The sequence below is a fragment of the Pleuronectes platessa genome, chromosome 22 (genome assembly GCF_947347685.1).
Source record: "Pleuronectes platessa chromosome 22, fPlePla1.1, whole genome shotgun sequence".
NCBI classification, from domain to species: domain Eukaryota; kingdom Metazoa; phylum Chordata; class Actinopteri; order Pleuronectiformes; family Pleuronectidae; genus Pleuronectes; species Pleuronectes platessa.
Genome location: NC_070647.1, coordinates 5,358,562 through 5,385,105, shown reverse-complemented (window position 1 = coordinate 5,385,105; position 26,544 = coordinate 5,358,562). Strand labels below are relative to the sequence as shown.

The following is a 26,544-nucleotide window of genomic DNA, read 5'->3' as shown; positions in this document are numbered from 1 at the left end:
CTGTCTATACTGTAGATGTAACACAGTATAGACAAACCAAAATGCTAATTGAAAAAGCTTTTATGAAGCCTATATTCAGAAATAGCCATTAAAGGACACCAAACCAAATTCAACCAGTTTTTCCCCCTATTTTTTTGTTAAAGAGAGATGTCTTTCAGTTGATGTCAAGATTGTAAATGAAACTCTGGATTCTGCCTCTGTCTAGCTCTTGTGTTTTCAATGACTTTTGTCTAATTTCTTTGTAGAGCTTTTGTTGTGTTTCTTCGTCATCTTCCTTGCATTTGGCCTTTGGGCTCATGTCTCTCCTCGAGTTACGGGTTGTCTGTCTTGCATTTTTAATCACTTCCAGTTTTATTTTTGTGTCTCACCCTTGTTTCTCATTTCAGTATACTTTTTGTCTTTATTGGGTTTCCCTTCTTTGTTGATTACCGGCCCTACCTTCATTAGTTATGTATTAGTTATGTATAAAGTCTGTGTTCCTCTGTGTTCTTTTGTTCTTCTCGTTTTCTCATCGGTGCCTCATCAGTCTCTCAGCACGGCCCTTGTGTTTATTCCTTTCCAAATGTATAATGTTCGAGTTTTTGATCAAGTTTTGTTACTTGTCCGTGCGCTCAGTTTGAGAGTTTTGGATACCCCCTCTTTCCTAATTGAAAATCTGTGCAGCCTTAGTCTAAATAAAGACTTTGCATTTAATGAGATACTGCACTTTCAATGTTTTTTTGGCTTTTAAAATAAATCTGCCATATTTATTTTAAAAAATCAATATTTATTGGTTTCTGGGAACTTACAGGACCAATCCTCACATAGGCAAAGCAATGCAATGCAAGGCAATTTTATTTATAAGGCACCTTTCATACACAGGGGTAGATTTAATGTTCTGTACAGAAACTGAGAGTCAGCAGATTAGGAGGTCTCTTTGTCATGACTTTTATATATATTTAAAAGATTAACACAGAGTTAGGTTCTTGTGAAAAAGGCCAAAAGTGCAACATTACGCAAAAGCTACTATTTAAGGGATGATTGTAGAACTATGTTAATTAGACAATGATGTAACATTTTGCAGGCTTCCCGCAGAGTTGTTCAGACTTGAGTTCACCTAAACTTTAATTTTCCCAGTTGAGACTTAATATTTCCTATTATGCCAGTACCACATGAAGACAATGAAAATGAAAATGGTGATCAACATGGCAAACATCAGTGTTAGTATTGCATTTTGCTAAAAATAAACACAGCTGGGCCTATGTTGTGTTGAATGCGCCCACTTGTTCTTTCTTGGCTGTTTTTATGTAAATGAAACGAGAATGTGTCGACATGTCAAGTACACTGCCACCCCTTGTGAATGAGCTTCTAACCCTGAACAAATAACAGCAGGAGTTACCTCTTCAACCTCAAAGATCCTTACAGACTAAGGTTTGCTAAATATGGGATGTACACTAGTCATTATAGTCTATAAAATGTGCTGCATTTCATCTTTTCAAGCAGCGTGGGGGGAAAAAAGTGCAACCCAGAAGCTCCATAATGGGCAATTTAAGTGGAATGTTAACTTTCCAGTGCTGAGAGTTGCTGATGTAATGTAGCTACCTCATTAGTCTTCACCATGCTTCCTGACTGCTACGATATGTGTTAATGAGGTGTGCGTTTCACACACGATTTTCCTGTGGCAAACGATTAACCTGCATGTTAATATTCATAATACAAATGCTATAAGATGGTGTTGACTATATATATTTTCCCTTCTGTGAGATAGATGGCTGCATTCAGCACATGCATGTATACAACATAAGTGCAACACATATTTGCACCCCATTCTTTGTGTCACCCTGTCCTGAAGATGCTAAGCGGCAGACCTTAAGTGATCTATATGTCTGGTTTCAGTGGTTTTAGTGTCCAGTAATGACTAACAATGCTGTGGTTTGGTCCACAGACTGTAGTGTTCAGTGCAACAGCTGCTGTTCTTAGTTCAGTTTTTCGAGGGTTCTGTTCTCTCCTTCAAATTCCCACGCTGGTAATTAGGGTTCGGTGTTGAAACAGTTTTGTATTGCAAAAGGTTTCCGACCCAGTAGGACCATAAATTACTACACCTCTGTCTGCAATACTGGTTACTTTTGTATTCTCCTATTTAGGATTCAGTGAAAGTGAGCTATTGCTATTAGAATGCCAACACTTCAAGGCGAGGGACTGATTACAACAATCTATCTCTGATTGTAGTTCTCTTACAGTTTGTTCTCATCAAATTGATTCCACTATGGAGTCAATATGCACAATCTATAACCCTCTCAAAATAACGTCAGCATTGCCTGTCTTTGTTCTGTGCTCTGAACCTCAGCTTTCTGATAATAATAGCGTCTTATTATTAGATTTACCCTGCTTAGTTCAAATGGTGACAAATCCTATGCCAAGATAACCCAGATACCGTCAGATACTGATTACAACAGTAAAATTACCCTGAATGCCCTCAGTCTGGGTATGACCTGTCAGAGCAAACAAGGCTGTCAGTGAGTCAGTGTCTTTTATTAAACCTCACTTCCACCAGGAGCCATGTCCTGATTTGACCTGAACTGTTTACTTGAATTGTTCCCTATTAATCGCTTACTTCATCGGTTCATCTCAATTATCGCTTAGCAATTTCTAACTGGGTTTTGAAAGGGCTATATAAATAAAGTTATTTGTAGTGTGCTCCTTGACTGAGTTCACTACAATACTAACAGCAGTAATCATCAGTGGTATTTCAAACATTCATTGTGTAATCCTTTAACAGGAGGAGCATTGAAAGTGCTGTGCAATAAATAGCAGCATTTTACCAGAGAATACTAATGGTAACACCCCACACTGCTAAGAATTACACATCCGCTATTTTATTATCTGAATACTGCCATTTTCTACAAATAGCAGATTTGATAAGAGGCTGCAGAAGTTTCTGGAACATTTTGTTCCTCTGGGATGAGCAATTCCCCCTCAAGATCTACAGTCAGAGCAAGGAGAGGCATAGAAACTGTCTGTGTGTGTCTGTGTGTGTCTGTGTGAGTGTGTGTGTGTGTGTGTATGAATGTTGAATGGATGGCAAGGCAATTACCATATCCCTAGCATCAGCGGCTAGCGCTCAAGGCTAAAATGATCTGTGGAGACCTTGCTGCAGCGGTAATGAAGTCCAAACACTTCTTCACTGACATGGAATGGAGAAGAACAAAATTGAGCATGGAGTCTGAGCAGTCCAGACAAATAAATTAAGAAACTTTCCTAGAAAAGATATACCGAAATGTTACAGTAGAAGAAAAACTAGTTCTCGCACAGTGTTTGTCTTTTAGGCTACACTGTACTATCTCTGTCCACATAAGCATTTTAGCTCCACATCAGTAATAATCGCTATCCATACTAACAAATCTGAAAATGTGTATCACGTGACCATACACGTACACTGGGTATTTGTGTGTGTGCTGGTGTAAACTAGAAGTAGATTGTTTACTTGGTTGGCTGCTGTGTTACAGAAAATATCTTGGATCCGCCCCCTGATCTTGGTGATTTAATGGGCTCTTTCCTGACCACACCACATCCTTCCAACAAGTTTACTGGTAATCTGTCAAGTGGTTTTTAATCTTGCTTACAGAACGAACATATAAACCAACAAACAAATGGGTGGAAAACAAAACCTCCTTGGTCGGACATAAAAGTTGATATCAATCAAAGATATTAAAACTTTACAGAGTAACAAGCCTTGAAATATTTATATTTTATCTAACCTCTACCTTATCACTTCACTGCAGGGTTATATCAGGGCCCTAGCTGTGACATTACTAGGACAAACTATGCCAAGGCCCTGTTTCGCAAAAGCATCTTAAGGTTAAACCCATCACAGGCACCAAAAATTGCAGCACTTGAAGTCTTCTGAGATGCCAGACAGATGGATGGGAGCATTTCCGGATAAACAAAAGTTTCCTGTGACAAAAACCTACCAGTGATAGTAAAAGATGCACCTGTTATGTTTATAAATGGTTGTATATGTACAAGTACTTTTATTGAAATGTAGTGACATGTCTGTACATTTATGAATCCACAGAGGCGGTGCTGTTGTTAAACTATCCAATAAAAAATGTATTTATTATGTATTCAGCTTTGCCGTCAGACAAAGAGGCAGCATCAGATACTATATTTCAACACAAATGTTGTCTGCCAGCAGTTATAGTTATAACATATTTCAGACTGCTCTGAACGACAGAGCCGGCAGTAAATAACCCAGAAACCTGCTGAGATAAGACTCTTTTCTGCGGGATGACGGCGTACATTAACCAGCCGCTCATCTCAGCTGCTCCGCACATTTCAGTCAAAACTAGAAACGCTCAGAGGTTCATTTTTATGTAAGCTTATATTTTTTATTCCAAACTTTGCCCATTCTGGTGCATTAACCGTGTAGCAATTCTACCTGCTCCATGCTTCAAATCTCTGGTGAACACGTCTCACTGTTTGAAAACCTTTAAACTTAACCTAATGTCTTACTGCCTGTTTTATTTTTTAATTTAGTTCATATAATAAGTAAGTAAGTAAAGTTGATTTGTGTAGTACTTTTCACAGACAAAAGTCACACAGTGCTTTACAGGGTCAAATAAGTTAAAAAAACATCTTCAAACGTAAACATAAAATACCTCCATCCCGATCCTGTGGTGTCATCCAAGTGTCCGTAAGCCCAAATATATAAATTCAAACAGCGTAACTAAACCCTAACCCACATGATGAGTACTCACTGATGTTTTCACGTGCCCCTGGTCGCGAGCATAGAGGTGCGGGCATAAGTGCGTGAATGCATTTGTGCGCGCGAGCATGAACGTGGCTCCAGAGGATGATAACAGCGAACATTAAGGCTAAAAACACAGTGTAAATGAGGCCGTTACGAGTCAAATTAGAATTTCGGGGCTCACAGACACTTAGATGTCATCTCAGGAGCAGTATGGAGGCATTTTATGTTTATTTTTTGTTATTCTTTTATGTTTGAAGTGGTCCCCAGTTGCTTCAATTGTATTGGATTTGGCTGAAACGCTGTTTACCCCTGAAACTCAAAGAGCTTTGAGCACGCAAAAACACTTCACCCACTCCTCCATTGACCTAATGGTGAGTAGATAATGAGTGCATTTTTCCTTTTTCGGTAAACTCTCCCTATAAAGATGTGGGTAAGACATTCCACAATGTTTTTGCTATAGTCTCCAAAGCACGTCACTACTTTAGACGGGTGCATAGGATGTGTAATACATTTAAGTTGTCAGATCTGAATGGGTGGATGTGTTGATGACTTGTGACCAGACGCAAAACTGAAAAAACTAAAAAAATACAGATATCTCAGGATGAAAAAGCTGAGCAAATCACATAGAAAGTCAGAAGAAGAATATATTAAAATAAATCAAATGTGCATAGTTTCCCTCCTATACCGTTTTGATGCAAATCCAGGTTTATTCCTTGGCAGCCAGGGAATAAAGCAAAACAAACTTCATCTCACGTTTTTCCCCAATGGCAGCGGCTGTTATTTGATTTGCTGAGTTTTATTTATTTTGGGTTATTCTGCATTATGGTCCCCCCCTGGCTAAATAATGACTATAAATAAATACTTCACTCAAAAACAAATCAAAACCCAAGTCGCCTTAATTCACTGTGATGTGTTGACATGTCAGCTTCAGCCCCGCCTGTTGGTTTGGCTTTGCTTGAGAGCTCCTGCTGCGTCAGAGCACTCATCTGTTTTCCTAGTCGTGTCCCAGGATTCCTGCTGCTGACGTCTCACTTTCCCATCCATCATATTCTGTGATGAATGATCTAACGGAGCGTAGTTTATTTGAAGGTGACCTCGCCTCACAGTCTCTGCTCTTATCCGCCTGTCAGCTGAGCCGGGTTGTTTTTCAGTCTCCAGGCTGGCAGCTAAAGAGATCTAGCCTTTATTTTATTTTCACTGTTTTTATGTTGTTTTTTTTTACATATCCCCTGGTTCAAATAGAATTTGAAGATGATTTTTGATTGGAATATTTCTGCCTTTTCCTCATATCAAAATAAAGCTCTTCAAGGCCCTGTGGATCCTAATGAGTACTGCCATGCTCAAATATCCCTTGCATTTTACTTACCCACAATGCACTACATCGTTGCAAGTTAGTTGTACAAATGAACAAGGCTGTGACCCCAGCCAGGTTTTTAGAAGTCATGAATCAAACCCATCCCCTAAAGATACCAAAAAGATAAGTCTGTAAACACTTTTAATTATTCACACAGTTGGCTGTTCAGTCATATTTACTGAACATCTCATTTAAATGTAGCAGCTTTTTCAAGTAAATTCCTCTGGAAATCAAGAAAAAGTAAATTACTATCTCAGAACATGGTCTCTTTCCTTTATATAGCGACAAATTATAATGCATCATTATTATTATTATTACTGCCATTTTATTTCCAGCCACAAATGCTTGAATGCTCTTTCAAAGCCTTTCCACGTCAAATTTGTGCTTATTTATTTTGGAGGCCTACATTGAAAACTTGTGCAATGTGGAAATCAGAAAATATTGGGTTCCTCTCTAAAGTGAGCTGTAGCTTGTAGCTGTAGAATGTGTACATGTAGGGTAACAATATACTCCAAGAGGACAATTAATTGTTAATTGTAGGTACTGCTTTGAATGAGTTCTGTAATCATCTTTTGATTCAGATCATTCTGAAGTGGGGGATGCTGCGTATTAGGACCATATCGGAGTGGACACAGTGACACAGCAGTGAGCTTCGTCCAGTCCTTCATTTCACTTTTCTCTGTCATTTGCAAGGGCGTACTTTCCTCTGAGGACCCCCCCCCCCCCCCCCTTCACCTTTATTGTTTCAGTTTTTTTCTACAGTCTCTCTGGACGCATTATCTCACTATCCAGCCTTCACAGTCTAAACGAGAGAACATCTGAGCGCACTGATGCTTCTCAGGCTCCATACGGGCTTCTCTTACCTATTGGATAATGTATGAGGGCTGTATGTAGAATGCTTGCAGATACTATTCACAATTTTTCATCAGTTTTTTTTGTAATTGTTAAAAAACTAAACACATTTGAATTCTAAGCATGATTTATGTATTTTTAAACATACCATAGGAGGATCTTTACCTCTTTTTGGAAAGGATTTTTTTTCTCTCTATTCCATGTAGGCTAAACTTACTGATGGACATTGACGGGTACTAGGCCAGCCTTGGCATTTTGGAATCCAGCCATTCCCCAGTGATTGTTTTTTCTATAACTTATGCAAGTTACCATCAATGACAGATCATGTGACTTGCATTTGAAATTCCAGGTGTCTATGGATATATATCTGGACTACGTGGCAGTGATAGTGGTTTCTGGTTATGCACAGTGGATTACACCTGACAATGTGGAACGACAGTGGGTTAATACAAATTAAAGCAACACCTGCCATCTGCCTCCTACTCGCACGTGATTGCAGTCAATCACTGCCAGTATCCTCAGAGATCCAGTCATGTACTACATGTAATATATCAGACACATGAATCCAGTCAAAACTGAAATTAGACTTAGACAAATTATGAATTATGACACTGAGTTGCTGCATTTACTGCTGAATTCCAGTATCCAAACATGCACTGGCCCTGAGGCTGAAACACAAAACAAGGGGATGTATTTGTAACTGATTGGCTCACATGGGGCATTCATCATTCCTTTGGGAAAAATATGCATCCCACTGCTTCATTCCCCAAAGCAGGAGGAGGACAACAAAGCGAACAAAGAGCCCAGCTGTTCTGAAAGTCATAGATACAAATTTCATCCATCTCTGAGCTTCTAAATTAACTGCAACATCGCCTCATCCAGAAATGCAAAACAACACGCCACGCCGCTGCCGGGGAGTTTGACAGCGGGTTTTTCGGCTGCAGGCACGGGACTCCATCCGTCTCCCCCGAGGCCTCGCTGCTGCGTTATCGTGCATCATCGATTGGGGCTCAGAGATGTAGCCTATGGGGGACCTCCCATTTGTTTCCCTGCTGCTGTTGTTTACGATCAGTGCAATCTCCCCCTATCGCTCTCTCTCTCTCTACATCACTCAGTCACACACACACACACGCGCACACACACAGTTGGAGCAAAGGAAAGAGAGCCTTGCGTCAAGATAAGTGTCACTGAACACTGAGCTGAGGTCTGTGAGTGTTCACTCTACATATACACGTTTTGCCCTTGTGTCTGGAGTTCTGGTAAAAATGTTGGTTCTGGCTGATGATTTAGTATAATTTGATTGGTGTAATATCCGTGTTGGCCGGCCTTCTCATGCTAAACAAATTCACTAGAGGCAACACTGAGTCCTATTATTGAAAAATTACGCACAAAAGTAAGGATTTTAAAATTTTAGACGACTAAAATCAGCTGTCTCTGAGCATGTTGTAAGAGTGTGTGTATATATATATATATAAATGCAGGTGTATACATATATGTGTGCGTGTGTATGCACGAGTCATGCTCTGTCAGAAGGAGGATGAATGGGTTTTCACTTTATGGTGTATTCAAAGGTATGGCTCTCATTTTACCTGTGACTGTTCATATAGATTGAGTGTATGCAGTGTTTGTGCGACTTTGAAGAGTGCGTGTCCCAGAGGACAGACAGGAGGGCTAGCACTGAATTTAAATGCAGGTCATTGTGCAGCTTGTAGATTCAGGTTCTGTCTCTCTCCGGCGCTCTGTGCTCAGGGTGGAAATCCCTCCAACATGGCACGCATACCGATAAAATCTAATAACCTCCTCCCTGCCAGTGCGATTGAAGCTCGTTGGCTCTGAGGGGACCGACGGTGCACCCGGCGGACTTCGCAGTTGAACCCTGCAAACCACCCGTTCCCCCACTTCGATGTGCTACTGAATGTGTGTGGTCTCAAATTGTTTGTCCATTTGCACGGAGACAACACTTTCAAGGTCACTGGGATAGTTGGATTGATGTGGGACTGCGTACGGCCATCACCTTTTTATTTTATTTCCTCTGACTCACTCATTAGTCCTGGAATCAGGAATCAGGTCTTTAATTATTTTCAGTGCCGGCTAATTAAGGATGGAAGTATGGTGTGAATGAATATAAATGAAAGGTGGGCATCAGCTCACGCTTGTTGATGGCACCATTCATTTTCCATTTCAAAAGAAGAACTGGAGTGTAACTCCTTTAATTGCAAAGTGAAATAAAACATGGTAATTCTTTTTTGTCAGGGTACATGAAGCAGGCTTTGACTGTTTTAAAGGGGCAGCATCGCAAAAATGTAGTTTTCATCATCTGTCAATTTGGGAGAGTTACACAGGACAAATATACAAAAACTAATCAAGCCTGATGCAGCTGAGGATGAGATATCAAGACATATAATGTAGTTCTAGTATTGGTCAAGCTAAAAAACAGTCTTTGCTGCATTTGCCATAATATCACAAACAATTTTTTATGCCTCTGTGCCGGTGACTCGAAGATGAACTAATGACATTTGGGTGTTCAAAAGTCAAAAGGTCAATGTCACATGGCCTAGCATTGTTTTGGACTCAATATATCAGGAATGCCCAAAGGGAATATTTTAACACATCTGGCACAAAAATTCATTAGACTCAAGATTCAACCTGAATGTATTTGGTGGCCAAAGCTCAAGGTCACTGTGACCTCAGAAAGCAATTTTTTTTGCCTTTTGAATGCAATATCTCCGAAACACCTCGAAGGAATAACTTTCACTTGAGCTTGGATTTCATCTTGGTAGCCAAAGGTCAAAGGTCACGGTGGCCTCACGATGTATGAATATTTTAGTCTTGAACATGAAATCTTAAAATCAGATTGAGGGAATCGCTTCAAATTTGGCAAAACAACTTGGACTCAAAGATGAACCGATTCAATTTTGGTGCCTGGGGGTCAAAGGTCAAGGTCACAGAGACCTCATGTTACTCTGAATGTGACATATTAGGACTGCCAGTTGGGGATTATATTACATCTGGACTTCACTTGGACACACTGATAAATTTATTAGATTTCAGAGGACAACGTTCTAGGTCACGCTGGCTTAAAAAAACATTGATTGTGATATCTCAAGACTGCTTGAGGGAATTTCTTCAACTTTTTATCAGTTGTAGACTCAAAGATAAAGTGATTATGTTTCATTTGTTCAAGGTAAAGGTTACAGTGACCTTTATATGAATCTGGAAAAAAGTGTGTCGAAATACGTACACGGAAACTGCACTGGCTGGCAGAAGCATTCTTGTCTGTTATGGCATCAGGACAAAGGTCCATATCTTGTTTTCATTGTTAACATTTGATCCAGTTAGTTTGTGTTCACATTCTAGTTTTTTTCGGGGTGAATTGAATACTTTTATATGATAAATATATCCTGTTGTCATCAACTATGTGGGTTCTATCTACCTATTGACATGTATGGTATTGTGGATGGGCGTTCGTCTGACACAGTAGTCTTGCTGATTGGTGTTACTACCAGTACTTGACAAGTTTGAATGACGCCAAATTAACGACCTCTGCAATCAAACAATATATCATCATTTCTGGGGAGAGCGGCAAGGCCTCTACTTTTTTTCTTCTCATGTGGTTTAACTAATGAAATGTTTTCACACTGCAAATGAACCTAACCATGGTTCATTTTGATATGAACCGAGACCACCTCTTTTGGTTGGAAACAATTTGGTCTGTTGGTCCAAACAGTGGTGTGAGGCACCTCACTAAACTGAAAATACCAAATTTTCAGTTGACATGGACAATGCGGCTGTGGTTTCCAGTGGCAGATATCTCATTGTAGGCTGATGGGCTGATTTAAGAGTTATTATTTAAGTAAGCAGACCTACATTCATTTGTACAGCTGTGATATTCTCATCCAAACCCATCAAAGTCTTTTCTATTATTTTTATCTAGGCTCAGCAGATTGTGCTCTGCAGGAGGATGACCCCGCTGTTCTTTTCTAACTGAAGGAAACAGTCGTTTATATGCACACCACCAGTCCCACTTAAATCACTGAGGAAATCTGAGATGAGGGCAACAGTTCAGACATGAATAACCAGGCGCTATTTGGGCTTAATTGAAAAACATATCACAAAGAGGTTGGCTAATTGTTCGTCGTCAGTGTGACATTAGTTACTTCAGGTTCGACAAAGCTAAAGATCAGTAATTATTGTATTTTAAGAGTGTGAGGGTTTACTTTAGTGGGCCACAGCACAATTTCCTATCTGATATTGTTGTCCATGTTTCACAGTGACACTGTGATGTCGGATCAGAGAAAGCTCCACTGCCCCTTTTCTTCCCGAAACAAAGACGCCCTGCTGCAGATACCCCCTCCCTGCTTCCCCCACTCCCACTGTAAATCCACCACCGACTGTCACTTTCAAAATCCCCTTTTGATGTGATATTCACATCTGCTAAGAGTAATCCTCTGAACAGTATCTTTAGAATCTCTCCCCCACGGCCATGCCTTAATCCAATCTGCTGCTTATAACAACAGCCCTTTTGCTTTCAGCCCCCTATTAGGCAGCTTAGCTGGCTCATGGTGAACAAATGAGCATCCATGGTCTGAATGGATTTTAATGTCTGACTGTACCACAGTGGAACAGTTTTCACTGATGCCGAGATTTGCTGCATTACACTGATAAACAATTGAGGTTGTTTACCATTAAGTTTTTTTCTACTTTAACCCCATAATCACCTCCGCCAATGAATTGCTGGATGTGTTTTGATCCAGCTGGCAGCTTATCGGCCCGAAATCATGTTTACTACAAACGACAAAAGAAGTGTAATTTATCTGGGGTAATTCGGGCAACATTGGGGCCAAACGCTTAAAAAGTGCAAGGTCAAACCGCCTGTGGCTCACCTCAGGTGTGTGCACAAAGGCTATTCTTTCTGGAATGGCAGAGCCGGCATTGCATTTCTCTCCGAGTTTAGTGAATCATTGGCTCTCTATGTTCAGACCTGTAATCATTTGGGCAGATGGCATTTGTACTTGTAGTCAACAGCCTGCTCTCGTTTGAAGGGCAGCATCCTCATTGGCCCCATCTCCCAGTGCTGCTGATGAAGTTGCAAATAAGAGTGCGGTTTTCTCTGCTTAATGCATCCAAATCCACTTTAAAGCTGTTTTTGGATACACCAATTTGAGATATGACACTTTTATCACCATGCTTTATCATACTTTTTTACCATGCTTGAGTTTGTTCACGTACAATTCTTGGAGGTACAAATATTATCTTTAATTCAAACCTCGGGAGCTGCAGCTTTAATGAAACAGCAGGAGGGGGTAACCACGAAACAGCACTCTTGCCAACTGAAAAACATACTTTAGTCTTATTATTAATAATTCTTCTCAGTACCAAGGCCAGTTCCATCATTGCCGAGAAGGAACTCTGCACATGTAGCCCATTCATCTTCATAATGCACAGTTAGAAAACAAATAATTAATGCTTGATTTGGAACACAATCCTTGTAATGAGTTTAGTCAGTGGAGCTGCAACTTCATTTAAAATGTCAGTAATTTCAAAATGTAAACACTTTAAATACTTAGTTGAAGTTTCCAAGCAGTGTGTGTCTAAACGTTGGATCCAGCACAGCACCATCTGCTATCTTAAAAGTGTTATTCGCATATTGTCTGACATCAAAATGCTTATTTGAAAGGTTGTGCTATGTCTAGGAAACAGAAAGCCTAAGTGCTAAAAGGCCAGTCTAAGTCAAATCCTTTTGTGTGTGTGTGTGTGTGTGTGTGTGTGTGTGTGTGTGTGTGTGTGTGTGTGTGTGGTCGTACACACGTGCAGCCTCGATACTGCGATTTAAACAGACAGTTATTTCTGCAGACGTAAAGGTGATACATTTATAAAGATTAGAGATCTGTGGATTATACACAGAGGAGACGGACTAGCTAAACACTTTGTCATACAATCGAGACCCATCCACACCTGCTTTGTTCACTGTCTGTTTACAAGACTGAATATGTGCCAGCCCCGCTCTCGTAAACGTGTCCAATCTACAGAGGAAGGTGAGATAAAGCCAGGTTGAAATTGCCTTGAAAACAGTTAATCAGTTCTTGTATGTCGGACAGTCGTTGACACTATTACCCACGGGTCTTGCTACCACTCTGACATTTGTCTTTATTGATGTTTTCCGAGCCAGCCGAGGATTTTCTGCTCATACGTCTTACAGTCCACCACAGCTATGGGTGTTGACGTCACACTGATTGGGTGCAACCCCTGTGATACACGGTTATGGAAACACTCTCCCTCAATACACTCTTAAAATAGCCTCGAGGTAGCCAAGATACAGGAGCCTTTTCGAGGCCTTTTTTATTTTTCCATGCTGTGATACAAACACACCCCTGTTTTCAAGTTCATAAATTGATTTAATAGAGCCGTTAACACTGATGGAAAATGGCATTCTGCCAAAGTGTGGAATAGATTTTATACAAGTTCAGTCCATCTGTTGAACATGGACTTGAGAACCAACAGATTGCTCATTGTGTTTTTCTACGCTTCTTTTTTTGTCTTCAAATTTCCGACTGAGAACAAGCTGTATTCTTCAGATGTGCAGTAAAAACTATCGTTGATACTTGGTAGATGGTAAACTGTTCCTCCCCTGCTGACTTGGCACAGTTCAATAACCGACGCGGTTTTGAGATTTGGACAGAAGAGTGGTTACAGAATGTTAAAAATAGATACTGTTGATAAAACTGCAACAAGGAAGTTCAGTTTGATGGATGTATTTCGCGGCGTTAAATGTGTTAAAAGAGCCTCTCATCCATGGAAATCATCCGAATGAACCCTATCTTAAGCGAAACATTAAGTCATTCAGACAAGTCAAACTAAACAGAGCATGTACACACACACGCATGTTGCAGGTTTCAACAGAGAGTGCTGCTCATGCACTTTAAATTTAGCGACATCATGTGTAGCCAAACTGCACTGTGGCTCCTTTTGTTTGCAATGCATACAATAGAAGAAGGGAAAAAGATAAACGGGTTTATACCTATTCCCATCAGTGCATGAAGATGGCATATTTTTCAAAAAGTGTCTACATTTTTAGACACATCCTCCTCAGAAGTGCAACTCTGTTAAAGTGTTGGAGGGGGGGGATTAGAAGTGATCAATGGGGTAGACCAAGCTACCAGTGGTGGGGACAAGCCACGTAAATACACTGCAGGCAGAACACTACTGACTATTGGAACTATCTGTCCCAAAAAATCAATATAATATTAATGCAAATTGTCAAGATTGGCATAGTAACAGATTTTGATTGGTTTAGTGCCCTGAATAAAAAGGTTATAATTTCAGTATGATTACCATGTTGCCCTCCCACAAAGCTTTTGTGTTTTATATTTACTTTGTCGTAGATAACTCAAGGGGCTGCGCTGTACCCATTCAGCTCTGCTCAATCATGGAACTGTGTTCCCCACCAAAGACTGACAGTGCTGACAGCTTGTTGGTTGATTCCTTCAAGACGTCTCTAAAGATGTGGCTTAATTGTAACCTCCTTTGATCAGCAAACTCTGCCAGAGTCTGGCTCAGTGTGGAGGGAGAGATTCATCTGTCTACCCTGCCCACGGTTTGACACTCCTTTGCAATGCAGATCTTCCTCATCTTCTTCTGTGGTATTTGACATGTTAAGCTGTGAACAGTAGGTCCTGAACAATTCTGTGCTAAGTTGTCTTAAGAGGGTGAAAGTCACATGAAAGACTGCGTTATACAGTGTCAATACTTATGCAAATATGTATCATTTGTGGAAATAATTCAAGCAATTAGAGCTTGTGTATCCATTAGCTATCGGAGGTATTGAAGTCATTGTAGAGATTACACAGCCGCATTCCCAAATGGAACGTGATGTGCAATGCAATATAATAAACAAGCCAAGGAGGTGACATGACAAATCTTAGGGTTTGCATGGAAGCTGAATTTACTTGTAAATGACTGAAGAATAAATTGTTTAAAAGATTAAGATAACAGAATGTTTAAGAGCATCTTATTTGTTGGTAGAGGTAAGCACACTGGAAAGTGTCTCTGAACAACTCTGAACTGTGTTGAAGCCTGTTATGTGATTTTTACACATGGTAGCTATGCATATGTGTTGTCTCTGACTATTCTGTGGGCTTTCTGCAGCCAAACCAAGTAGTTCTTGCGCCTCCGAAAACTAGCAATAGGTAACATACGGGTCAAACTCCAGTTTCATGCTAAAATCTTGTTTTGCCCAATCAGGGGAGACTTTGACATGAGGTGCTAGGGCTGCTTGATTATGGAAAAAATCATAATCACGATTATTTAGGAAAATATAGAAATCACGATTATTCAAACGATTATTATGTGTCCTTATTCTGAAGTCTATGCTTTATTCTTTAAATGACTGTAACCGGAAGTGTCACTCACATCCAGTTCAGGTAAACACCGCTGACAGCTGCGTGTCTTATTCCTCCATGAAACCAGGATATCGGTGCCCGGTTATTCAAACCCTCAATGATGGCAACCCTTACACTCTCCAAAAAAACACTTTGTAGCTGAGAACTTTGAAATAATCACGATTAAAATTTGACTAATTCAGCAGCCCTATGAGATACTGACATTCATTCATCAATGGTTAATGATATCACTTTTTTTTTAATTAATCACATTTCTAACTGTGCCGCTGTTCCACCTTACCTGCAAGATAGTTTACTTGGATTACTTTCTTTTGTTAACATTGTGAAAACGTCTTCTTAGCTTTAACAAACCTCGACCGACAGGCCTAGTGTTTTGACCAATCAGGTCCAGGCTTTATAGGGCTGATGATTTACATTGTTTTAAATGACATTTCTAACAATGCACATTGTAGATGCAGCTTAAGTTTGACCTCCTCAAATAATTATGGAGGTCATAGGGACACGTCTAAAACACGCAAGCTTGATTAACCATTATTGTACTATCCTCTATCCAATTAGAGTTTTTCTGGTCCTGATGAGGTCATTCCAATAAAAAATCTCAGGTAGGTCTAAGCACCAGGCTGAGTAATGTACTGTAAAGGACTGGGGGAGGGGCTGGGGTCGGATGCAGCAGAGCACTTCCCTCCATCTTAGTCAAGAGGTTTGCTTTGAGTTTGAGGCCCTAACCTTTCGTCTGTGCCCTGCCATCTTCCAGAGACATGTTAGCATCGCTGATGCGTGAAATTGTAAAATCACTAATGACATTTTCCTTGCATAATGGCATCCCTTGAAATGGTGCTTACAGCTGCCGGTGCTTTGAACGAGGAATATAGTGTGAATTTGTGTGTGTGTGTGTGTGTGTGTGTCTGATAGAGGGGCATGCCTGAGGACACATGTCCCCCATTTTTCAATTTCTCCCATTCTGCCAAATGTGCTTAATGTGGGCCATAAATTTAATTGGATGGATAACTGTGCCCTTTTTAATGCCACCTATTGGCCATGTCCTTGACTTTTACTGTCATTCATTCATTTTCCATTGATCGTTCTATCACATTGCACTGGGTTTCTCATAAAATCTATTTATTTACTTACAGATTCCATGGAGTTGGGAAGTGGAAGGGGTCATTTCGAGCATCCCAGTTTCTGAAAGTAAGTCACTAGTTTTCTCAGTAGATGATGTCAGGTGCCAATACTTGAAAAGACCTGAACTTTCCGGGTCCATGGTAATGTAGCATAATATTTTATTATATTTAAATACATTAAATAAGATACATAAATAAGATACAAGTCTGTAGTTAATTCTACGACTCCCATTCTTCATTTTCGATATCCAACACTAGAGATTCAAATCCTAAATGCATGGCTGATGGAAAAAAGAAAGGCTTGCTATTTCCCTCAGCTATCTTTGTGCTCCACAAAGCAAATTGTCTCTTTATGGAGAAATGTTAAAATCTTTGCAATGCTAACACGGGACAGAGATTCCCCCAAATTAAGACGCTACAGTTAAGATACACATCTGGCTGGCCTCTTCTCCCTAACAATGTTGGTTGAATATCATCTTTCTTGACATGCTAACCCTTTTCTGGTACGTTTGGTTTAAATTACCTTGTAAATTAGATTTTATAAAAGTGAATTGCCATGATTGACAGCTGAGACTGACTCACTATTGGTCAAGGACATCATTAGTCCATCCCCTGATTGCTACGTCACAGGCTCCAGATAAACTCTTATCTTGGATATTTCCTGATAGTGGAAGGAAGTGCAGATATATCCTACATCTTTATGTACAGTCTATGGTTTCAGTGCGGAAAAGCTGAAAAGATCAATAAGACAAAAGGGAAGTGAAAGGAGAGAAAACAATCCGAATCAATGCGTCTTCTGAATTTGTTTTCCAATAACTGAAACTGACCTTGAAGACAAATTACATATGACAGAGAGATGCGTTACTCGGATAAATTCAGCTTAAGTATTAACATGCATTGTGTCAAAAATAGTCAATACAAGGAACATAATATCGAATATAATATCTAGCCGACAGTATTTAGTGTAAGATGTTGTGGGTATCCTGTAGTTCATCCTACTTTGTATGCATCACAGTGTGTTCATTGTGGACTAAACTTTGTTTTGAGTAGTGTAACTGAGTAAAGGCTCTAAAGAGCAGCGGAGTCAATGCCATAAAAAGTCAGTGGACTATAAAAGTTTCATTCACTCACTCACATAATTAGCTGCTGCTATTTCAGTCCCAGCACATTACTGTGTGTGTGTGTGTGTGTGTGTGTGTGTGTGTGTGTGTGTGCGTGTGTCTGCATGCTTGTGTACTTGAGGTTAAGATTGCTGATTTGTTTGTATATTCCACCAGAAGTTATTTGACTTTGTTGTCGGTCTGTTAAGGCTAAAGTCATCACTGGAAATATTTCAGCACTTTTAAGTTTAACTTAATTATCAGGCCAGATAATATGCGTGTGTGTGTGTGTGTGTGTGTGTGTGTGTGTGTGTGTGTGTGTGTGTGTGTGTGTGTGTGTGTGTGTGTGTGTGTGTGTGTGTGTGTGTGTGTGTGTGTGTGTGTGTGTGAATAGCGCTGTTGTTTTTCAGTGTTTTTGGGGTCAGTCTTGGCCTTGCCTCGGGCCATGTCAGCCAACGCTATCAGACTCAAAGAGGAGCCTCTCTTCACACGAATAATAATTAGGATACTCTGTGCCAGTTCACAAAGAAACGGACCATCTGGGTTTGATCTTTCCAGCCTCACACAGTCCCTGCTGTCTTGTTTTTGTCCGTCTGATGTGCTGCAGACTTCGACCATGCGGCAGAATTCCGCTTTTTATAGACAGCAGGGCTCGTCTGCTGCCACAGCGCATTACCAACTTGGATAAGTCGCACTGAAGAGGGCCGTTGTCCCTAAATGGAAAAAGATCAGTCCACACACACACACACACACACACACACACACACACACACACACACAATTATTTCATTTTGACTTGACAAGTTACAGTAGTGTCATTGTTTACCTATTTTAGGACTTCATTTTATTTTAGATCTAGTTCTCAGAGCGACCATGTTGACTGTGTCTATTCTTATGAGTTTCTTTATTACTTTTTAAAATTATAGTTGTGTGGAGAAAACACAAGACACCACACTTGACATTTCGAATCGAGGGTTAAAAGGAGCTTCGTAGTAAGGCAGGAATAATTTCATAAACTCATGTCAGCACAGAATATAAAATATGTTATCTTTACCAATCTGGCTGGTTCAGCCTCTTCAAGCATCTCTGTGTGTGGCTACAACCTACAGCACCCCATTGGGGATTCTAAGGCATTCTCTGGCCAGATGGAATATATAATCCCTTAGGCGTATTCTGGGCCTGGTCCAGGGTCTCCTTCCAGTCAGACGTGTCTGAAAACCTCCACAGGGAGGAATCCAGGGGGCATCATGATAAGATGCCCAGGCATTTGTGAGGGATCAGCTAACATGCTGTCCTTTCAAGAGGGAGTAGTAGCTCTACTCCAAGCTCTTCATGCATATCCCAAAGGCTGTCTCTGGATTTCATGATCACGAATACGGTAACTGATGCAGTCAGCTCTAATCAAAGAAATTAAATCTCTTGTGGTGTCCTCTCAATAAAGGCCCGCTTGTGTTTTGTCACATCGATCAGTTTTAATTTGAAGTCATTGCAGTGGGATATTCTGTTTGCATGAGCAGTAACCTAATACAGCTCTGACACTGTTAAGAGCCAAACACTTACGCTGTTAACAGTGAGTTTAAATTGGGCTGGATCTAATTAATGCATCGTCTCCTCTGGGAAATCTGAATGCGGTGCAAAAGTGATGGACTTTGCCACCTTCAATTAAAGCTACTCTATAGAGAGTTAATTGATCAATTTAAATGCATCAAAAGTGCACTGCTGGAAAAACAAACAACAAAGCAAAGGTTTGATTTCATGAAAACATTAACATTTGCTACCTTGAGCTGGCCAATAAGCTATTTGATAATTTGCTCCCATGGATGGCAGCAGAATGGAAAAATATGCAAGATGCTCGACACTTCTATCTTTCTCTTTCTGCAGCATAGACACTGATTTGTTAGCTGTGGAGCTACAGGTCCATACTACATATCTATGGAGTTTTCACTCGCCATCTAGGCTATTCTTTACATTAGACTCCAGATCTCGACCTCAACTGGAGTCTTCACTCTTTGACTCAGTTTGTGGATTTTACTACCAGAGGAGACTGGACCCAAAGTAGGGTGTTCCAGATGTCCCGCTCTCCAGCAACACTTTCCAGCTCCTCCCGCGGGATTCTAAGGAGTGTCCAGGCCAGATGGGATATGTATAATTTCTCAGACGGATTCTGGATCTACCTCAGCATCTCCTCCCATTTGGGCGCCCAGGAGTCATCCTCATCAAATGTCCAAACCACCTCAACTGGCTCTTTTCTGAGCTTTCTCCGGAGGTCTGAACTCCTCACCTCTCTCTAAAGCTGAGCCCAGCCTTTCCATGGATAAAGCTAATTTGGCCTCTTGTTTCAGTGTTCTCTTTCTTTTGGTCACTACCTAAATCTCATGACTCTCAGTTTTCCAGAACAGTTTAAATGGACTGATCAGATTAAATTGCTAACATATCAGTGTTACTGCACACTATTGATGCTGATAAAATCAAATCCTTTTTTTTGTCATAATGTCACATGATTACGACCTGATCTATAAATCAGATAACTTTCAAATGCACACAGTGGTTGAATTAGAAGGAAGAAGGTGTTGAGTAACTTAAAAGATATTGCCAGTTCTCCACAAAGGAGCTAGAACTCATCTTTTCCAGTTAACTAAGTTCTCTCTGCCTTCTCTCACCTCGTCAAACATCCGGCTTGCACAAGCATCAATAAATTAATTATTGAGTCTAAGCCAGTCATCTGTATTCCTGCCATGCATCTTCTCATTTAGCTCCTCTAAAGACAATTCCCTGCTGTAAACCTCAACCTCCACCCTCTCCAAGAGGTCTCAACTGCAGCGGCTGGTTTGGAAGTATGGGCTGCATCACAATTGTATTCATATTCATATGTGGACAGGTACTTTATCACTTTAGGTAAGGCATCTATTCAATTTACTGTATTTTTTATGCATCAAGGTACAGACAATAGACTTAGACAATGTATGGAGAGCCGGAGATGGTGGGGAGCGCTCGGTTTGGCTTGATTTGGTTAGAGCAATGTGCAGTAAATCACTGACAAAACGTGTATGAAAAGACCCCAAATGATCACGGTGAGGGAACATAGTGGAGCTGTGCATGGCTCCCTAGGTGTTGCCCCGGGATTGGTGGTGCTGTGGCCAGGCTGTGCGCCCTCTGGCCTGGGCAGTGGAGCTGTGCATGGCTCCCTAGGTGTCTGCCCCGGGCTTGGTGGCCAGGCTGTGGGCCCTCTGGACCGGGCAGTGGAGCTGTGCATGGGGAGATGAGCGTAAGCCTTAGCAGAGATATATGCTCTTTAGGTACCTGACTAGTTTTCTTTCTGTTCATAGCAGAACTGCACAACACTGTCAAATTGCTATAATATGGAATTATTATTGGAATTGTCAGTGGACAAAACGGATTAGTTGAGTTAACACATAAGATTAATAAAAACACAGTGACTATTTAGCAAAGGTGCATATTTGTTGAGTTTCTAATGACATGAGCCTGACAAATTAGTGAGTAGAGTTAAACTTCTTCAGCACTTTATCTTTTAGTGATTCTGATGTAGCTTCATCGAGAACCCAATGGTAAGTGTTTTCAATACAATGACGGAATAGAAACTAGTCAATGCTCATCCTCTTGTTGTCCACTCCATGAAATCCTTTGTGGAGTGACCAGATCACTTTTGATCACTTTGCTGTAGAATTAGCTATTTGGTAAATCATTTTCAGCACCTTAGAATATCAGGGGTAATGCCCTTGAATATGATCTTGTATGAAAGATCCAAAGATTTCCAGAATGTAGTGTACATACACGTCATGCGTTGTGGGTTGATCGGAGAGCTATCTGATTTCAAGTCACCTTGTAATCCATCTTGAACGTTGCTTCGGTGCATTTACACGTTATAAATACATTTGTCTCTCAAGGATGTAGCAACATCGGGGCAGGTGTGGCTCAGGGGGAAGAGCGGTCGTCCTCCAATCAGAAAGTGGCTTTAATCCCAGCCCATGCGAAAGTGTCCTTGTGCAAGGTGCTGACCCCTGAATGGCCCCTCATAGATGATGAATGCACTAATTGGAAGTCGCTTTAGAAAAAAGCGTCAGCTCAATGTCATGTTATGTAACATCAGAGAGTGGTCTGTGGAATCAACACAGGCTGTCCCACATTATAATGGCATCTTAGCTTACTTAGGCTTCTGGTATATTTAAGATTGCTATCACACTGCTTTAGGTGCAGCATGAAACAGCCCCATCCCCCCAAAAGACTCATATACTATCATTTTATTTTCTCTGTGAGATAATGTCTCTTTCGTAATCACGTCATCAAAGCCCATTTCATCCTTTGCCTCCCTTTTGGACGTGCACAGGGCAGACCTATAAACTTAATCTAGATTTTATCTGGATACAAGACTCTTGAATCAAGAGGAAATTGGTAAATGAGGCCTTATATCAAATTGTGAATATATGGAATAGACTGCTATGTGCAAGATCCACAGTATGTAGTATGTAAAATAGAAATTCTGCACACTCGGTTCGCACAGAGACTTTTAACTCCATGAGACTAGGGGGAGACTTTAATATTCCAACAAACTATAGCCGAATGCTGTATCATATGGCGTAAAGGTTATAAAAGTGGGTGTAATCCTTGCAATCGACAGCTGGATGTTGAAATACTTTGCATATCTGCTGCCATAAGCCGGAATCTCTGTTAACCTGGCAAATGGAGGTGAAAACATTTGAATGTGTCTTTTCGGGGCAGTGATGTCCTCGCCGAGACCTCTCGCCTCTGATTGATAGAAGCTGCTGGAGCCTACACCAGTCCGCCACTGGATAAAACTGGATCAGTGTGACAGTGATGGTGTTTTATGATGCCAATAAGATGCGCTCTGCGTCTCTGCCTCTCTCTCTCTGCTATAAACATAGACACTCAGAGACTTGGTAATGGACTGGGCTGGTACTTGTAAAGCCAGAACACGCTCGCTTTTAAGAAATGGGATTCCAGTGTCTCTCTGTCTCTCTCTCTGGTTAGAGATGAGTGGGGTTTAACTATTTCACAGCTTTTTGTGATTGTACATTTCATGATTCCACATGCTGACCTAAAAATATAGCTGTTTTTTCTCTCTCTCTCACCACATCTCTCAGATGCATTATGAATAATGGATCGCATTTATATCCTGCTTGACTATTTCCCTCTCCCAAGGGCTTCAAGTGTGTAGTGTGCCACCGCATGTGTGGATCTGCGTATTTTACGTGAGACACATTTATGAAGATATCCAGATTAACATTGTTCTTCCATTCTCTGAGTGCATTAGCAACTTCTTGTGAAGCCGACCGTTGAACTCCAAGTCTTCTGTGTTCATTTTGGTTGAATGGTTCCCCACAATGGAGCAATGTCCTCTCCCTGTGAAATGCATGTTTACAAAGAAAACGTGGACAAAATGAAATCATGAAAAATTAGACCCCATCAACATGATTTGTGTAAATATCTGGGGAAATTAGTGATAGCTAGTCGAGAAGACACTGACCATGCATTTAAATGGAAAGTAATATTCTGAAATTGTCTGAGGAAGACATTGTCATGTAAAAATCCTTTTTTGTGTCAGAGATGTCCTATAGAAAAGCACTTCGGTGTGATGTGGAAGAATGTCAATGAAGCCCTATATTGCTGCTTTATCGGGAGATCCTCTGCCGGACATGTCTGAAAACGGCTTTTACATTTTTGGCGAGGGGGGATGGGAAACCCTGGATAGAGAATTAGATGTACAGTCATGTATTATGTATCAGAAGGTATTCATGTTCACCCCAAAGAGGAAGATATGGAATTAAATTAAAAAAACTGTCTGATAGACTTATCAGCAGATGTGTATCTCATGGTGTTGTAAATTGAGGAAGCGTATAGAAGCACTGTATGTGTGCGTGAATGGATCAATGTGTCTTATCTAAGATAAGATTTTTAGTCCCACAATGGGGAAATTAGCAGTAGTATTACAGCAGCAAGAGTCAAAGTGTAAGGAATATTAAAAAAAATGTATATAGAAAAATATGAATGCAGTTAAACTAGTATATACAGTGTAAGGACAGGAAGAAATACATGCATTGTGAGTATATGTACAGTGAATGGATTGCACATGAGCCGTTGATATTGCACAGACAGATGAATATAGCACAGTGGAGACTTAAAGTGTTAAAGTGCAGTACGTAATGGTGGTGAATGTTTTTAATAGGAGCAGAGCTGCTTGTACAGTCCTACTGCTACCAAATAACATGATAAGAGCGAGCGAGAGCCGCTGCAACAGGCCCCCACTAGGGAGGCCCCATCTAGGGAGGCGCCATATTTGTACTGTAAAGCGCTTTGAGTTGTTGCTAAGACTGGAAAAGAGCTATATAGTCTATTTCAACACTTTCTTTGATTTCCCAGAGAATAATGAATGGATCTTGATTACAAAAAAGTAGGAATGTGTAGGGCACTGATATTCATGAGTGGGTGCAATTTGGTGTAGATCCAAATAAACATATCTGGATTGAGTTAATTTAAATGGGATGTGCATAAGGGAGCCTTGGTGTAGGAATGTATTCCGAGTGCCATTCACGTTTTGGATAATTATTTGGGTTTGATTTTCTATCAGCATGAAGGAAATTAATCCTCTGACACAACTAAAGTATGGATAGTTAACTCGACTGATACCGATAAAGACAAAGCACCATTTACAGAAACGCAGACTCAACAGGGAATCTGATGGGGGGAAAAAACATCACCAAATTGATCTGACCATTCAAACAGTCTTCAAAGTATCTCTAGTGTTTGATTAACCTCTCCGCTGGGATGCCCTCTGTAATCTCAAGTGGATCATTAAATCCATTTCAGTTCTGTTTGCATTTGCAAGCCACTTGCTCTTTCTGTGCAGCCACCACGGCCCAAATAAGAAAACTGGGCAGCACAACTGTTGAGTTTGCGAACGATGCCACAGTATTTTGGTTAAAACAAAATCCTGATGTTATTCCTTTTGAGAAAAGCTCTTGATACCCTGAAAGCAGCAGCGGACAGTTTCCCCATTACCAGCTGACATGTTTGGAAATCAAGTATTCTCTTTGCATTAGAGAGAATACTTCAAATGTACAGAACTTTGGACGGAGCTGTCGTACATTATAGCTTCTGGTTTTTCTGAAGTGTGGATTAAAGACGGAAAAATCTGATGAGAACACACACACACACATAAACACACACACACACACACACACACACACACACACACACACACACACACACACACACACACATACACATGCATTTCCTGGAGACTTACTCTAACCTTAACCATAGTAACTATTTGCCTAACTCTAACCTAAACTTGACCTTAATCTTAAAGGTTAAGTTTATACCTATCTGTGGGAATTTGCTTTTTGTCCCTATAATGTAGATCCCATTACAACGTGAGTAATATGTACAGCACACCCACACACATTCACACAACCCTGTACTTCCATTTTAGTGAGGACACTCATTAGCATAATTCCTTGTCCCCTTACCCTTACCCTAACCTTAACAATAGTGACTAAATGCCTAACCCAGACCTAGACCTATAATTCTAACCCTCAAACTGCACTTTGAAAAGGGATCAGAAAATGAGGACCTGGCCAAAATGTCCACACTTTCCCAAATTGTCCTCACTCCATACATTCTAGGCTCAAAATGGTCCTCACAAAATTATCTGCATAAGTACACACACACACCTAATCACTTCAAGCGTATGGGTAGGTCTATGACTTGGCAGGGTATGGGCCCAGTAGGAGGTATTGGTTTATGTCAAAGGGACCTTCAATCACCAGACTTGCGTTTGCTGCAGAGAACACACCGTGAGCATCACTGGGGAAATAACACACCCATCTACAAAGCCCACCTAATCCCAATACTTCCACGCCACTATGTTTCATTCTCGTGCTCTCCGTAACGCTGGGAGAGAAGCGCCTGTCAAAACATCCTGACAAGGTAATGAAAACAGCCAATGTGTTAACTTACACAGCGATAATTAGGTTCTTAAGTGATGAAGGCAATAAACAGGCTGTCAGGTGCTGTAACAGGCCTTTTGGCAGCCATGTTGAAGATTTACAACTAAAGCAAGTGCCTTATTATGTTTGCAAATGTGCAACTTAAACATGTCAACTCATACACAGGCTTGAAATGTGAGGGTGCTATTTTGCCCACGGTGCATCCGGCTAATCAAACTGTTCTTCAAAGCAGATGTAGATGACAGATGTTCCTGTCACCCATCAATCTACACCATTAGAGTCACTGGTATTAAAGTCGTATACTGCGTTAGTCTGGTTAAAGCAACCTTTTCTCTGAGCTTGTGTTCTTGAGATGAAGTTTTGCATTTCCTTACTTCTCATTTTTTTTATTTACCCACATAGATGGTTTTGGTTAAATGTATCCACCCCTCTGAAATTGCAATCATATCTTTAGAGACCTAATTTAGCTAGTGCTGTCTGTCTCTAGAATAAGGACAGCGATGGGAAAGTTTTTATGTCTCTTGGAAATAGTTTTTACCGAGGGGAAATAAAGAACTAGGTATTCTAGATTGAATTCAAGGCTTATGTAAACTCATTAAATAAAGATAAATTATATATCTGATTAAAGAATAATTCACAATTTTATTTCTATTTATTAAAATATATTCTGCCCCAATATAATTGAAGTGAATGGAGGTTTGTTTGTAAACTTGTTTGATATTCATTGGTATTAATGTGTTTTTCTCCTGTAAAAACAGGAAATCAAATAACTGTTTCTCCCTGCTGTTTCTATTTAAAGCTAATCACTCGCTGGCTCTAGCATCATATCTACAGCATTTATAGGAGAAAAGACTAAATCAAGTAAGCACATTTGTTTAAAAACAATTAGCTTTTAAATTTGGTGAATTTCTCTTCTAGTCAAAAAGTACCAGTGGTTGTAGAGGGTTTTCTGTTTGTTTTTTTATTGACTTATATTACTCTAAATCCAACAAAAACATAGAGTG

General features: G+C 40.4%; 1 long non-coding RNA gene across 2 annotated transcripts in view; it reads left to right on the top strand.

The window, feature by feature from the left end:
- The window catches only part of LOC128428933 (uncharacterized), a 78,508-nt gene that overhangs the window by 19,366 nt on the left and 32,598 nt on the right, over window positions 1–26,544 (top strand). For both annotated transcript variants that reach the window (XR_008333853.1, XR_008333852.1), the window contains exon 2: window positions 16,468–16,522. This is a non-coding gene — a long non-coding RNA (uncharacterized LOC128428933). The remainder of the gene's footprint in view (window positions 1–16,467; window positions 16,523–26,544) is intronic.